This window comes from Panthera uncia, chromosome X (assembly GCF_023721935.1).
Source record: "Panthera uncia isolate 11264 chromosome X, Puncia_PCG_1.0, whole genome shotgun sequence".
In the NCBI taxonomy this organism is placed as follows: Eukaryota; Metazoa; Chordata; class Mammalia; order Carnivora; family Felidae; genus Panthera; species Panthera uncia.
The window spans coordinates 90,143,674-90,156,986 of NC_064817.1; the positions used below are offsets into that span (position 1 = coordinate 90,143,674).

Here is a 13,313-nt window from a genome sequence, read left to right on the forward strand (position 1 = left end):
CCCCCCCCCCCCCCCCCCCCCCCCCCCGAGAACGGACCTTTTCTCCTTTCCCCATTCTGCTGCTTAGAATATGGTCTTGGCAGTGAGCCACCTTTGAACAAGTAGATGAGGGAAACACCCTAGGTGTGGCAGAACAACAAGTTCAGAGTAGCCCAGGGCTCTTGACCTCATGCAGTAAAGCTGCATATTCTTTCTGCAGCCTTGGATTAGCTACCTCAAGACAGTCATGTGAGAGCAAAATAAACCACTTTCTTATTTAAGCAAAACCCATAACCTAACTAGAGAAGTATTTAGCATTGTGTATTAAAATACTTTAAAAGTTCATAACCCTTCAAGCACAAATTTCCAAGAAATAAAAGAAGTTTGCATTATTACAGTCCAACCCCTCGTTTTCTACGTAGCCTGAGTCAGAAGCTCGTTCCTGTAAAGGGTCACAATTAAGCTTATGCTGCACTTCCTTTGAAGCCTCCAAACAGATACTCTGGGCAGGGGAGGGGAGAACATACTGAACCACCCCACTTGCAAATATTACAGCCACAAAACGCCACAGCAGAAACTTTTCACCAACACACACACACACACACACACACACACAGAGTCATCCACAAGAGGATCTAAGTCGTCGAGGACTCTCCAAGGCCCTCTGGAGGTTCTGCTGATGTACTCACATAGTTTTAATCACATGTAACTTCCCCTTTTCCAGATATTGACAGTTCATCCCACACGCTTTGGTTGTTATCAAGATGCCCTGGAGTTCAAGCGGCCTGTCGAGAAATCAGTACCAGCTCTATCAACAGCGTGCGCTGTTCTTCCTGCAAAAGTGCTAGACGAAGCACAAGGCTGATTCCACAATCAGAGATTAATCACTGCTGGGTGAGCAAAGCCAAACGTGCCTAGGGAAAAGAAAAAGTACCTGTAATAGAATCACGCCTTTTAAAACGTGGCTTTGTCTTCCTTTGCCTGAGCATCCAAGGGAAAGTTAGAATGACTAATACCTCCGACCCCCCAATTCCACTTCATTCCTTAGAAGTGGGTGGGATGCTCTTTGGGAGCAACGACGCCCACTTGATTCTATCGACACTTACTACCAAAAGGCAATGAGATATGTGTACAAATTTACACACGCGCATACACACACACACACACACACACACACACACACACTTGGCTTCTACCATGGCTTATATATAAATGAGAAAATAGAGGCCAGAGAAATAAAATGATTTTCCCATAATTCCATTTCTTTTGAGCTTATGTTTTTAAGTACTGCCACTCTGATCATTTTTCTGCTTTGCAAAGACTTGACTGCTTTTTTCCAAATTCATCCGTCAGATTTTCCCTCTTCTCCTTTCTTTTTTTTAAATTTTTTTAATGTTTATTTCTCTATCTTTGAGAGAGAGAGAGACAGACAGACAGACAGACAGAGTGCGAGCGGGGGAGGGGCAGAGAGAGAGGGAGACACAGAATCCGAAGCAGCTCCAGGCTCTGAGCTGTCCACACACAGCCCAACACAGGGCTCGAACTCATGGACCGTGAGATCATGACCTGAGCCCTCAACGGACCGAGCCACCCAGGCGCCCCCTTTTTTCCCTTTCTTTATGCGATCTAGATTAGCTTCCACACCCAAAACTAAACTTGCCTCTCTGCTTTTTTATCGTAACTTCCTAACAAAATCCCAAATCCGAATGAATTCAACTCTCAGGTTTCCTCTGTGCCTGTCACTGCGCAGGTGGGTGCTGATGGAAGAAGTCCCACAGTAGATTAGTTTCATGATAAATTCCTAACATTCCATTTTAAATAAATCCACAGTACCGCTCAAAAACACCATTACGGGTGTCTGTTCAACTTTACTCCAGTACTGACAACAATGAAAACCTTCCTCTGATGTCTTTCATTCTTTTTTTTTTTTTAATTTTTTTAACGTTTATTTTTATTTTTGAGACGGGAGAGACAGCATGAAAGGGGGGAGAGTCAGAGGGAGAGGGAGACACAGAATCGGAAGCAGGCTCCAGGCTCTGAGCCATCAGCCCAGAGCCCGACGCGGGGCTCGAACTCACGGAACGCGAGATCGTGACCTGAGCCGAAGTCGGACGCTTAACCGACTGAGCCACCCAGGCGCCCCTGTCTTTCATTCTTTTATCCCTTCTCCTCCAACCTCAGCATATGACCTGGTCTCTTTAAAAACAAAATTAAGCTGTCAGACGCAAACTCGGTCATCTTCATGATTCCACACATTTCCCGCATCCTTTCTTCCTTCCCTCCTGCTATAATAAACGAAGTATATGTCCTACGCATCTAAGGTAAAACACATACCCTGCCCACGTTATCAGAACCTTACAATTCAATGCTTTCCTTCTCTCTTTAATATCGTCAACGTACATAAGATGTAGGTACAGATATACATCTCAGTCACATACATCCCATTCGCATTCAAACATGCTCTTTATTCCCTAAGCTTAAAAAACATAAACTACCTTGCCCACATATTTGCCTCCAGCTACTACTGCTCCAATCCTTCCTCACAGCCAAATTTCTAGAAAGAGTTGTCTATACTTGGTACTTTCTCCACACCCCCACTCACTCTTTATCATTCCGTTTCCTTCTAGTTTCTTCGTCCGTCCCACCACCAATCCATGACTCTCTTAAAACAGGTCCCGCTAGAATAACTAATGACTTCCTGGTTACTGAATCCAATCAATACTTTTTATTCCAATCTTCTTTCTCTCTTGGTGGCATTCACCTGTTTATCACCATCCCTGAAACACTACTCCCTTGGCTTTTCTGACAAGAGCATTCTAGTGTCCCTTCCATCTCTCGGACTACACTTTTCAGTTCTTTTTTAGGCTTATCCTTCACTTATCCTAATATTTCACGTCAGAGTTCTTTGAGGCCCTCATTTCTTCTGACAATGCGTTCTCTCTGGGTGATTTTATCTACTATCTATTTCCACATCTTCCATTACCATCAATACGACAATGGCTTTCAGACATTTATCTCTCATCCGAAATAGCTAGTTGGCAGTGACGTCCATTTAACAGTACAAGCCAGAAACCAAAGAAACAGTCACCCTAAACACCTGATACTGTATCTCCTATGTCCAATCTGCAATCGGATTCAATCCATTTTTCAAACCTCCCTTGAAACTCCTCATACCCATCCATATCCCTCCCAGGCTAGTCCAAATCACCATCATAATTTGCCTGGACTGTTACAATAGCTTCTTTAAAAAAAAAAAATCTATATTCAACTTTTAACTATCACCTATGGACACTAACAAACATTTCTTAAAGTAATTTCTAGGCCCAACATGGGGCTTGAACTCATGACCCCAAGATCAAGAGTCTCATGCTTTTACAGACTAAGTCAGCCAGGAGCCCCTACAATGGCTTCTTAATACATCTCCTCGAATTTACTCTGGCCCTGCTCTATTTCCACACTCCCTTTCTTCTGTTTTCTAAGTGCAAATCTGACTATGCAACTCTCCTGCTAAAAATTCTTCAGGGCTTCCTCGTTATCTTGGGATAAAGATAAAAGTTGTTTACTTGGTCCTCAAGGTCCTAAATACTGTGGCATCTGACTACTTCTCACCACTCTCACCATATCTGCCTGGAATATTCATCTCTCTATCACTCATGGTCAACTGTGAGGCCCATGACGGGAGGAACTGCTTCTGCTTTTATATTAACACAAGGCCTATCACAGAGCAGGCAACAAGTGTTTGGTGAATGAATGAATGAATGGACCGCTATGGCTTTAAGACTTTTGTTTGGGAAAGCTGACAGACTCCTGATCCAAAATACACTTACCAGTGCTCTATCATGGGACCTTGATACTTTAGCATCTTCGGTCACCAAAGGATTCTTCTCAATAATATTCTTGAGGGGCAGTTGGTTAAGTGTCCAACTCTTGATTTCGGCTCAGGTCATGATCTCACGGTTGTGAGATCGGGCCCCACGTCGGGCTCCACCCCGAGCGTGAAGCCTACTTAACATTCTCTACCCCCCTCTGCCCCTCCCCAACTTGCACATGCGCGCCTCTCTCTAAAAAAAAAAAAATAAAGAAATAATGTTTTTGAGCTATGTAAGTAACAAACTAGCACTTATCAAAGAACAGCAGAAGAAAGTATATCTTCCCTGGAACAGTGATGAATCCCACTTATGCAGATTATCTTAAAATATCCAGATAATCCTTCCATAGATGATTTCAAAACACCGATGGACAACGTAATTCACTTTTCTCTGTTTCAAAGAACATGAATACACATGGGGACTAGGAATACTCAAAGCATTAATGTAACTTATCATCTCTTTCCTTTCCTCTATTTCTAGTACCAAATGGTAGCATGACTTCCTGAGCAGTGTCCTAAATAGAAACATAGGAGTCATTCCAAATTCCTTTTTCTCATTTATCGTCAACCACCATTTCGTACACGCACACACACAATATCCTAAAGATTCCATTCCCTAAATACCTTGGGGGTCCATCCATATCACTCCATCTTCATTCCCACGACTCATCCTAGCCCTTAACATCTCCTGATGTATTTCCATCTTCTAACAAGACAGATTCGTGTCATTTTCCATGCAGTAGTCAGTGTGACCTTTTCAGAACACAAATATGTCCATTTAAACTCCTTCACTAGCTTCCCGTTGTCCTAGACAATAATTTATAATAATAGCTCACAATTCAACGGACTCACAGTGTGCCAGTGCTTTTGAAAGCTTTTCACTGTATTAATTCACTTAGTCCTCACCACAGCAATATGAAATAGGTCCTGATGTCATCCCTTTTTATCAATAAACAATAAGGCAACCGAGGTCCAGAGAAGGTAAATGATTATCACAGGATCTCATAGCTGATAAGTGATGGAGCCAGATTCAAAGCCAGGCAAGAGTCATTCCAGAATTTGTGCCCCAACCTCTATGTTGTACTGCCTGTCATAAAACGAAGTATCAATTCTTTAGCATGGCAATCAACATTTTCCATTATCTGGACCTTACCAGCACTTTGTCATTTCCTGCATGTAGATCTTAAAAAGTAGGGTCTTGTCTTATCTCTAAACTTTCGTCCATGCAGGTCCCCTGATACCAATACTGCTTTATGCAGCCTACTCACGGATTCCTCCTCGTCACTGAGATTTAACTCAGATAGCAGCACTTCCCTCTGTATGCTTTCTGAGTACTCCTTCTCCTAGACTAGACTGTGAGTTACATCTACACTCTTTACTGAAATATTAGGAAATGAAATTCTGCAAAGGCACTTGCAATTTAATGACGGGAAGAGACTCATAAACAGACAAGTAGAAGGACGCCTGGGTGGCTCAGCCGCTTAAGCGTCTGACTTGGTCTCGGGTCAGGATCTCACGGTTCATGAGTTCAATCCCCGCGTTGGGCTCTGTGCTGACGGCTCAGAGCCTGGAGCCTACTTTGGATTCTGTGTCTCCCTGTCTCTCTGCTCTTCCCCTGCTTGTGCATGCTCTCTTGCTCTCTTGCACTCTCTCTGTCTCCTATATAAATAAGTAAACATTAAAAGAATTAAAAAATAAAAATAGGGGCGCCTGGGTGGCTCAGCCGGTTGAGTGTCTGACTTCAGCTCAGGTCATAACCTTGTGGTCTGTGAGTTCAAGCCCCGCATCAGGCTCTGTGCTGACAGCTCTGAGCCTGGGGCCTGCTTCAGATCCTGTCTCCCTCTCTCTGCCTCTCCCTGCTCGTGCTCTGTCTTTCTCTCTCAAAAATAAATAAATATTTAAAAATATTTTTTAAAAAAAGGAAAGACAGAAAAGAAAAAGAAAAAGAAACAGACAAGTGTAACTGTCTGTGTTTTGCTCAAAGTTTGTTTTTTTTTTTTTTTGCTTCTCTCTCCCATTTCAAGGAGATAACCAGGCTTTTTTACTCTTCTTCCCTTCCTTAAGGGGATCCCTCCTCCCCTATTGCCAAGACTAAAAGCAGAAGTTGTGCACAGACTTACCTTCCTAGCTTTTGTATTGCCAAAACCCAAGCTCAAGGGAGAGGTTATGCTTAGGAGCACGGATGCAGGTCTCAAGAAGACAGATGAACTTCCTTTTAGGGCATTCAGGAGGGAAAGGGACATATACTTTAGACAAAAGTAAGTCAGGGGTGTGGCAGGGGTTAGAAGTAGCAGGGGGAACAGCTCAACATTGGATGGTAGCAGCCTAGGAAGGGGCAAAAGTTCAGAGGTATTTTAATGAGTGGGCTGGGCCCTAGACCCAGGGGACCTAATCTCAGCAATGACCCAGTCCCCCAAGCTTTGTCTAGAAGCAGTAGCAGCAGCAAACGTAAAAGGGCCATCCCTGGTGGAGACAAAATGGTATATCAGAGAGTTGACAGAGAAGTAAAGATCAACGACCAAAAGGGCCTCCCTACTCTTCGGTGTGGCCTAAGACCTCAGAATATTTGTGTCACCCAGTAGGATGCTCAAATATTAACTGGAATTGCATATCTTACTTTCCCGGCAGAATGCTGAATACAAGGCAGCCTAAAGAACACTTTGAAATAGCAGCACTCTCAACAATAGCCACCTTATGCCGGTCAGAGTGGCTAAAATGAACAAATCAGGAGACTATAGATGCTGGCGAGGATGTGGAGAAACGGGAACCCTCTTGCACTGTTGGTGGGAATGCAAACTGGTGCAGCCGTTCTGGAAAACAGTGTGGAGCTTCCTCAAAAAATTAAAAATAGACCTACCCTATGACCCAGCAGTAGCACTGCTAGGAATTTACTCAAGGGATACAGGAGTGCTGATGCATAGGGGCACTTGTACCCCAATGTTTATAGCAGTACTCTCAACAATAGCCAAATTATGGAAAGAACCTAAATGTCCATCAACTGATGAATGGATAAAGACATTGTGGTTTATGTACACAATGGAGTACTACGTGGCAATGAGAAAGAATGAAATATGGCCCTTTGTAGCAACGTGGATGGAACTGGAGAGTGTTATGCTAAGTGAAATAAGCCATACAGAGAAAGACAGATACCATATGGTTTCACTCTTATGTGGATCCTGAGAAACTTAACAGAAACCCATGGGGGAAGGGAAGGAAAAAAAAAAAAAAAAGAGGTTAGAGTGGAAGAGAGCCAAAGCATAAGAGACTCTTAAAAACTGAGAACAAACTGAGGGTTGATGGGGGGTGGGAGGGAGGGGAAAGTGGGTGATGGGCATCGAGGAGGGCACCTGTTGGGATGAGCACTGGGTGTTGTATGGAAACCAAATTGACAATAAATTTCATATATTGAAAAAAAAAAGAAATGTGAAATTTCTTCCATACTGAAATTGCAGACGAATTTCGCAGTAACTTCGATTATAATAAGGTGTGGTACATTCTGAGAGGCAAGCACCTAGAAGCACCGAGGACAGGTGCCTAATCTGCTCCATAGCGGTCAAGTAATAGTCCTTACAGCAAGTAGTACCTCAACTATCTCATAGATAAGGAGTAGGTGTTCGCCGGCGTAGGGAATATGAGGGACTCCTCCTCAACGGAAATTGATTAAGCCAAAGGAGGGAAGTGAGAAAGCTAAGGAATCCAGACCTGTAGGAGCGGTTTGTTTGGGCTGCAGCGTAAGGGGTACACAGGCATGTTTTCTGAGCCATGTTAAAAGAGTCTGGAGTTAATACTGGTGGTAATAAAGGGGACTGACAGCAAGTGGCATCGAGGAAGTCTAGTAAAGTAGGAGATCTCAAGGAAAAAAGTATTCAAAAGCCAAATGCTCCGAAGCCAAAAGGGATGGCGTGGGGGGGGAGGGGGCGGTTAGTAAGATAAGAATGGCAATGTGCCTCTTGTACTTGGACATAAGAAGCAGTTAGTGACTTTGGTAAAGGCAGTCTTATGTATAAATCCCTTTTTATTGGAGCCTAGTTGTATAGGTTCTATAGGTCTTAGTTATACAGGGAAGGGTTAAGAAAAGATAGCTTGCTTTCTTCACTGAATAAAGAACCCATACAGAGGAAGAGACTAAAAGACAGAAGAGAAAGGGAATACTTATATAAAGAAATCCTTGAAAAAAGCAAGAGGCCAGCATGTAATCTAAAACAAAAGCGGAGGGGCCCGAAGTCGGTTGAGCGTTCGACTTCGGCTCAGGTCACGATCTCGCGGTCCGTGAGTTCGAGCCCCGCGTCGGGCTGTGTGGTGACAGCTCGGAGCCTGGAGCCTGTTTCGGCTTCTGTGGCTCCCTCTCTCTCTCTCTCTCTGACCCTCCCCCGTTCATGCTCTCTCTCTCTCTCTCTCTCTCTCTCTCTCTCTGTCAAAAATAAATAAGCATTAAAAAGTAAAGAAATAAAACAAAAGTGGAAGGACGGAATTTGGACCGACGGAGGGCTCTGAGACAGGACAAAAGCAGGGATGAAGACAAAAATCGATTGTGTTTATAAAAGGCAGTGGGGTGGGTGCATCAGAGGTTCAGGCACACTTGATGGCGTTTATTTTCTGCGTGAAATGGGAGCCAAGCCTACCTGCTGAGGATAAATATGTCGTAGCTGAGTAGGAGGCTCAATGACAGAGGATAAAGTTTGCAGTAGCCACCAAAGAGGGTGTAAGAGAACTGAGGGAAATCCCGAAGGCTCTGAGTAAAACCACGTAGAAGGATGACCTGCTTAGTACCTCTTCCTTCTTCGCGTTTCAGCTCAGATGTCACTTGCTCAGAGGCGTTGAAATGAAGCCCCTGTGACGTGCTTTACAGGCACTGCATTTCCTTTAAAGATTTATAATGGTCTTAACCTTGGACTAATTTGTGGGATAAGTGGATTCACTTCTACTCCGTTAGACCGTAAACTCAGTGAGAGGTCAGGGGTCACATGTATTTTGCGCTACGTGACCGGGATGCGGGTACAGTTGGGTGAGCAACGAACTAGAACTTAAGCTCTAAGGAGGCAGGGACTTCAAACGGTTTATGCTGTATCCTCAGTGCCTAGCACAGTGCATGGCACATAGTAGATGCTCAGTAAATATCTACCTGAATACACGAAACGGATATGGCAGAACACCAAGGCTCCTGACTTCCGTTCCAGTGCTCTTCCCACTCTATTGCGGCAGCCCATACCCGATGTTCCATATGTTATGGTTACCGGAATAAAGGCCTATGCATACGCATTATTATCTCTGTTTTCCTCAAGAAGAAAGGGAGGCTCTGAAAGATGCAATATCACGTGCCAGTTAAACAGCGAGGATGTGCCAGAAACAGAATTCAGTTGCAGGTCTTCCTGGCTCCAAAATCTGAGTTCTTTCTCCTATTCCATGCTGCCTGCTAAGGTATTAAGTGATAAAAGATTCAATCTGTGAACCTGCTTAGGGATATGTGCATTTGAAAGTCTCCCCAGCGTCCCCACTGGCAAAGAAAAACAAAACAAGTAAACAAAACGCTTCCACATCCAAAGTAATGACTTTGGCGGTAAAATCTCAGGCGAAGGGACGGAGACAGGCCAACGAGGAAAATATTTGTGAGCTGGCACCTGTTGACAGTTTCCTAAATCATACCCCATAGGCGTTTGCTGACCTATTCTACAGCCCTGTTCACTATCCATCTCACCAGCATAAGGCTTGATTACACAGCGAGAATGGAAGACATAATTCCAAAGAGCTTATCTTCTCGGCATTGCTTCAGCAGTGACGCTAGAAACAGCATGGAATAATGGGAACAGCAGGGACTGCAGCCACACAGATCTGGGCAAGACACTTCAGAGCTCTCTATGCCCCAATTTTCTTATCTTATCAAATGAAGGCAATGATACTTGCCACCATAAGGTTTAGGAAATGATTAAATGAGATAGTACATGCAAATGTCTGCATCATAGTGGGCATAATGACTCAATTGTTACTAGTTGCCTTCCCCTTCTTCCACATCCAGGAGCCACCTCCCAGCAATTCCTTGAAGACACCCTGAAAAACACATGAAAAAGGAACAAGCAAACCCACCCCACCCCCGCTCCTTTTGTTGAACCCTATTGTTTAAATGATCATTTTTAACATTTCTATTCCCTTTCATTACATTAGCCATAGTCAAGGCACTTGGCTCATTTCACAGATAAAGAAACTAAGATGAAAAGCTCTTAGTCCTTAGTTTATTATTCTCTGTTCATAATAATAATAATAATAACAATAATAATTCTATGCAGCTTGCTTAAGTCTTAAACTCTCTAAAACATTTCATATTTTAATAAAATTTGTATCAAAAACAACTGGTAAATTTCCTGTATTCATGTCCTGGTTTGATATACCTTCTTACATATTAAACAAAGAACACGAATCTGGAGATATCCAAAGAGAGTGCAGTGTGCAAAAGTGATGGTCAGATTTACTTGTTAACTATTTTTTCAGAAGAAAACAAGGATCAAATGTATAAGATGTTAGTTCATTTCAGAACAAAAGCAGTGAAAATTGGAATTTATATTTTCATAATTGTACGTATGTAACCATAATATCCAAATAAATGAAAACATCACATATAGAGGATACACATGTTCCATAAATTAAATCAAAACATCATATAAAAATATACTAAGTCGTTCCTTTTAGAGGAGCTCTGTGGTTATTTCTGAGCTCAAGAGAGAAAAGTTGCTGCAAAGTAGTGAATTCTCATCTATAAGGAAAAAAAACACATAAATAATAATTTCAGAAAACCTCTTAACTCTACATGCAATTATCCTTACCATTTCCAAAGGACCAGGTTTGCTTACAGGCAATATGATTTTTATAGGAGATAAAGAACAATAAGAAAATAACTACAAATTAATTAAAAGCAAAAATGTTATTCATACTGATTATCCGGCACCTATTTGCTTCATGCGAAGAAATGCAGCATTTCCTCAAATTAATATATATCAAGTCAAATTATTTTTGCCATGAAAAGATTTATGAGCCCAGTTTTTTTATTTAAAAATTATTTATTTATTTAAAAAGAACTAATTAGTTAAAATAAGTTACCTCTCATCCCCACACACCCTCTCCCAAACTTAAGTTCCAGACTTACTGTGAATGAATAATGTGTCCAGTTACAATCACATTCTTCTGAAACACCACTGAAATCTGTCTCAATGAATAGCTTCTTAGCTTAATGGATTTTAAATGACCTTAGAACTGAAGTCTTTATGTAGGAGGAGCTCTGGTTTATCTACCAAATGTACTGTCATGAGAAAATTTGCATTCAAAGCAGATCAGCATTCAAGGTTACATGTGTCAAAAGATTCAGAGGAAATCACGAAATTCATCAGAGTGATTTTTTCCCCCTTTTTAATTAGTTCCTGCTATGGCATTTCAGGATGCCAATGTTATTTTACTATGTGACTCACCACATTGGGAATTAAAAGATAATGCAAAGGTAATTATGCGACTGCCAGGTCTATGCTGTTTCCTCAGCGTATACTATCCAAAGTACTTCACCGTTTTGAGTTTCAAATACCTCAAGCATGAAAAGAGTCATAAACGGACAAAGAATCTGGAAACCTGTTTCCTACTCTAGGCTCTCTCCCTCCCACAATCAGCTAGGTGACCCTGGGCAATTTCCTTAAATTCCTTAGGTCTCAATTTCAAACAATTTATTAAATGGAACCTCAGAAGTCATCTAGTCTAACCTTCAAATGCAAGCAAAAACTGCCTTAAATGTAAAATCAGCAGTTAGAGCAAATGAGGTCTGACATCCTTGGTGCTGGCATTAAAATTCAGTCATCCTCATGTATATGGGTGTTTCCCATTGAAAGCTTATCAAACATTTCCTTACATAACCAAACAGGATTTTCTTTCAGCCCAGATAAAATTAAGTAAAAAAACTCAGATCGCCACCAAATTGCCCCTCGACCTTCAAGTCTCCACGGAGTAATTTCCATGTCCGGGAACCATGCAAAGCCATAAGAAGCTGGAACAGTTTTGATTCTTTTCTAAACCATATGACAGGATACCAGGCATTTATTCCAAAATACAAGTAAATTGAGACTGAATCCAGTCCGTATATCACCTGATATTACACTGGTTAAAAAAAAAAAAAAAAAAAAAAGTGTCTTCCTTGGTTTGGAACACAGGTTCAGACCTGATACAGTCTCTCTGTTACCAAAGATATACTTTACCCTAAATATGCGAACAAACAAATAAAAGTCAAGGGGTCTGAATTAAGACCATGGATACAGCCTTCCTTCCATTACTAACTTTATGTTTTACTCGAAGATTTTTTTTTTTATTATTATTCACTGCATAGTTAATGCTTCACCCTAAATTGAAATTGGAAGGTGGGAAGAAATTGAGCCTTGTTTCAGAATACAGCTAGTTTGTCTCTTTCACAATCATATTTTTAGAAATTATTTATTAGGCCTACATGAGGAACCTTATAATCAGAATTTGCTGACACGATGGTAGGAAAAAGACCATGATTCAAAATCTTCTTTCCTTTTCCTGTGATTGCAATTCCAATTAACTTATTTATCATCTTCTATTCAAAAAACTCTCCATGAAGTTTTCCTCAAGCTTCCTGTTTTCCCCAAATCTTCTGGTCCTTGCAAACATTTCATTATACTATATAGTTTTAATGGAGAGGTACAATTCCAAGAAATACAAGTATAATCATATCTTGGAATGATACGGTATATTTATTTATAGACATGCAAACCATAAGCTAAATATAGTTAACAAAATACAGTTGGAAAAAATTTTTTTAGGTTTATTTACTCTGAAAGACACAGAGACAGCACCAGTTGGGGAGGGCAGAGAGAGAGAGGCAGAGAGAGAATGCCAAACAGGTTTTGCATTGTCAGCATAGAGCTGGGGGGCTCGAACCCAGGAGCCGCAAGATTATGACCTGGGCTGAACCCAAGAGTCGGACGCTCAACCGATTGAGCCACCCAGGTGCCCCAGTTGGACATTTAAAAAATAAATAAATAAAATAAACTACAGTCGGAAACAATCATGCACCATGCCTCAGCCGTTACATTTCATTAGATATGAACTTCTACTCTGATTTTATAGCTTAATCAGTGAAAGCCTAGGCTAAACTTTGCTTCTTGGTGTGAAGAGAAAGACATTACAAAGACAATTTATTTTAATATACTAAAAGTCCTATTTGATGGCTCTCTAGTGACATCAATAGAAGTTGCCAACGATGATTGTGTGCTTGTATCTTAGCACTCATTACTCTACCCCAGATGCAAGGCATGTTGCAACTGCTAAACAAGAGAACTGGGGAATAAACCTCATCGGTGCAGAGAAAGGAGGCTGGATAAGCCTAACTGGAGCAGTCCCTCCCTAGCTGGAAGTTAGTCCAAAATCAAGAGAGAGTATAAACCAACATGTGATGCAGGCCAGTCAGTTCTGGAAG

General features: G+C 41.7%; 1 protein-coding gene across 4 annotated transcripts in view; it reads right to left on the bottom strand.

The window, feature by feature from the left end:
* Positions 1-11,181, bottom strand: part of IL13RA2 (interleukin 13 receptor subunit alpha 2) — a 39,268-nt gene extending 28,087 nt beyond the window's left edge. For 2 of the 4 annotated variants that reach the window (XM_049644213.1, XM_049644211.1), the window contains exon 1: positions 10,983-11,154. The gene's annotated coding sequence lies outside the window, so the exon portion shown is untranslated. Of the gene's footprint in view, positions 1-8,969; positions 9,120-10,982 lie in introns of those variants that run through there. The other 2 variants (XM_049644217.1, XM_049644212.1) reach the window with 2 other exon arrangements.
* Positions 11,182-13,313: the final 2,132 nt, after the last annotated feature.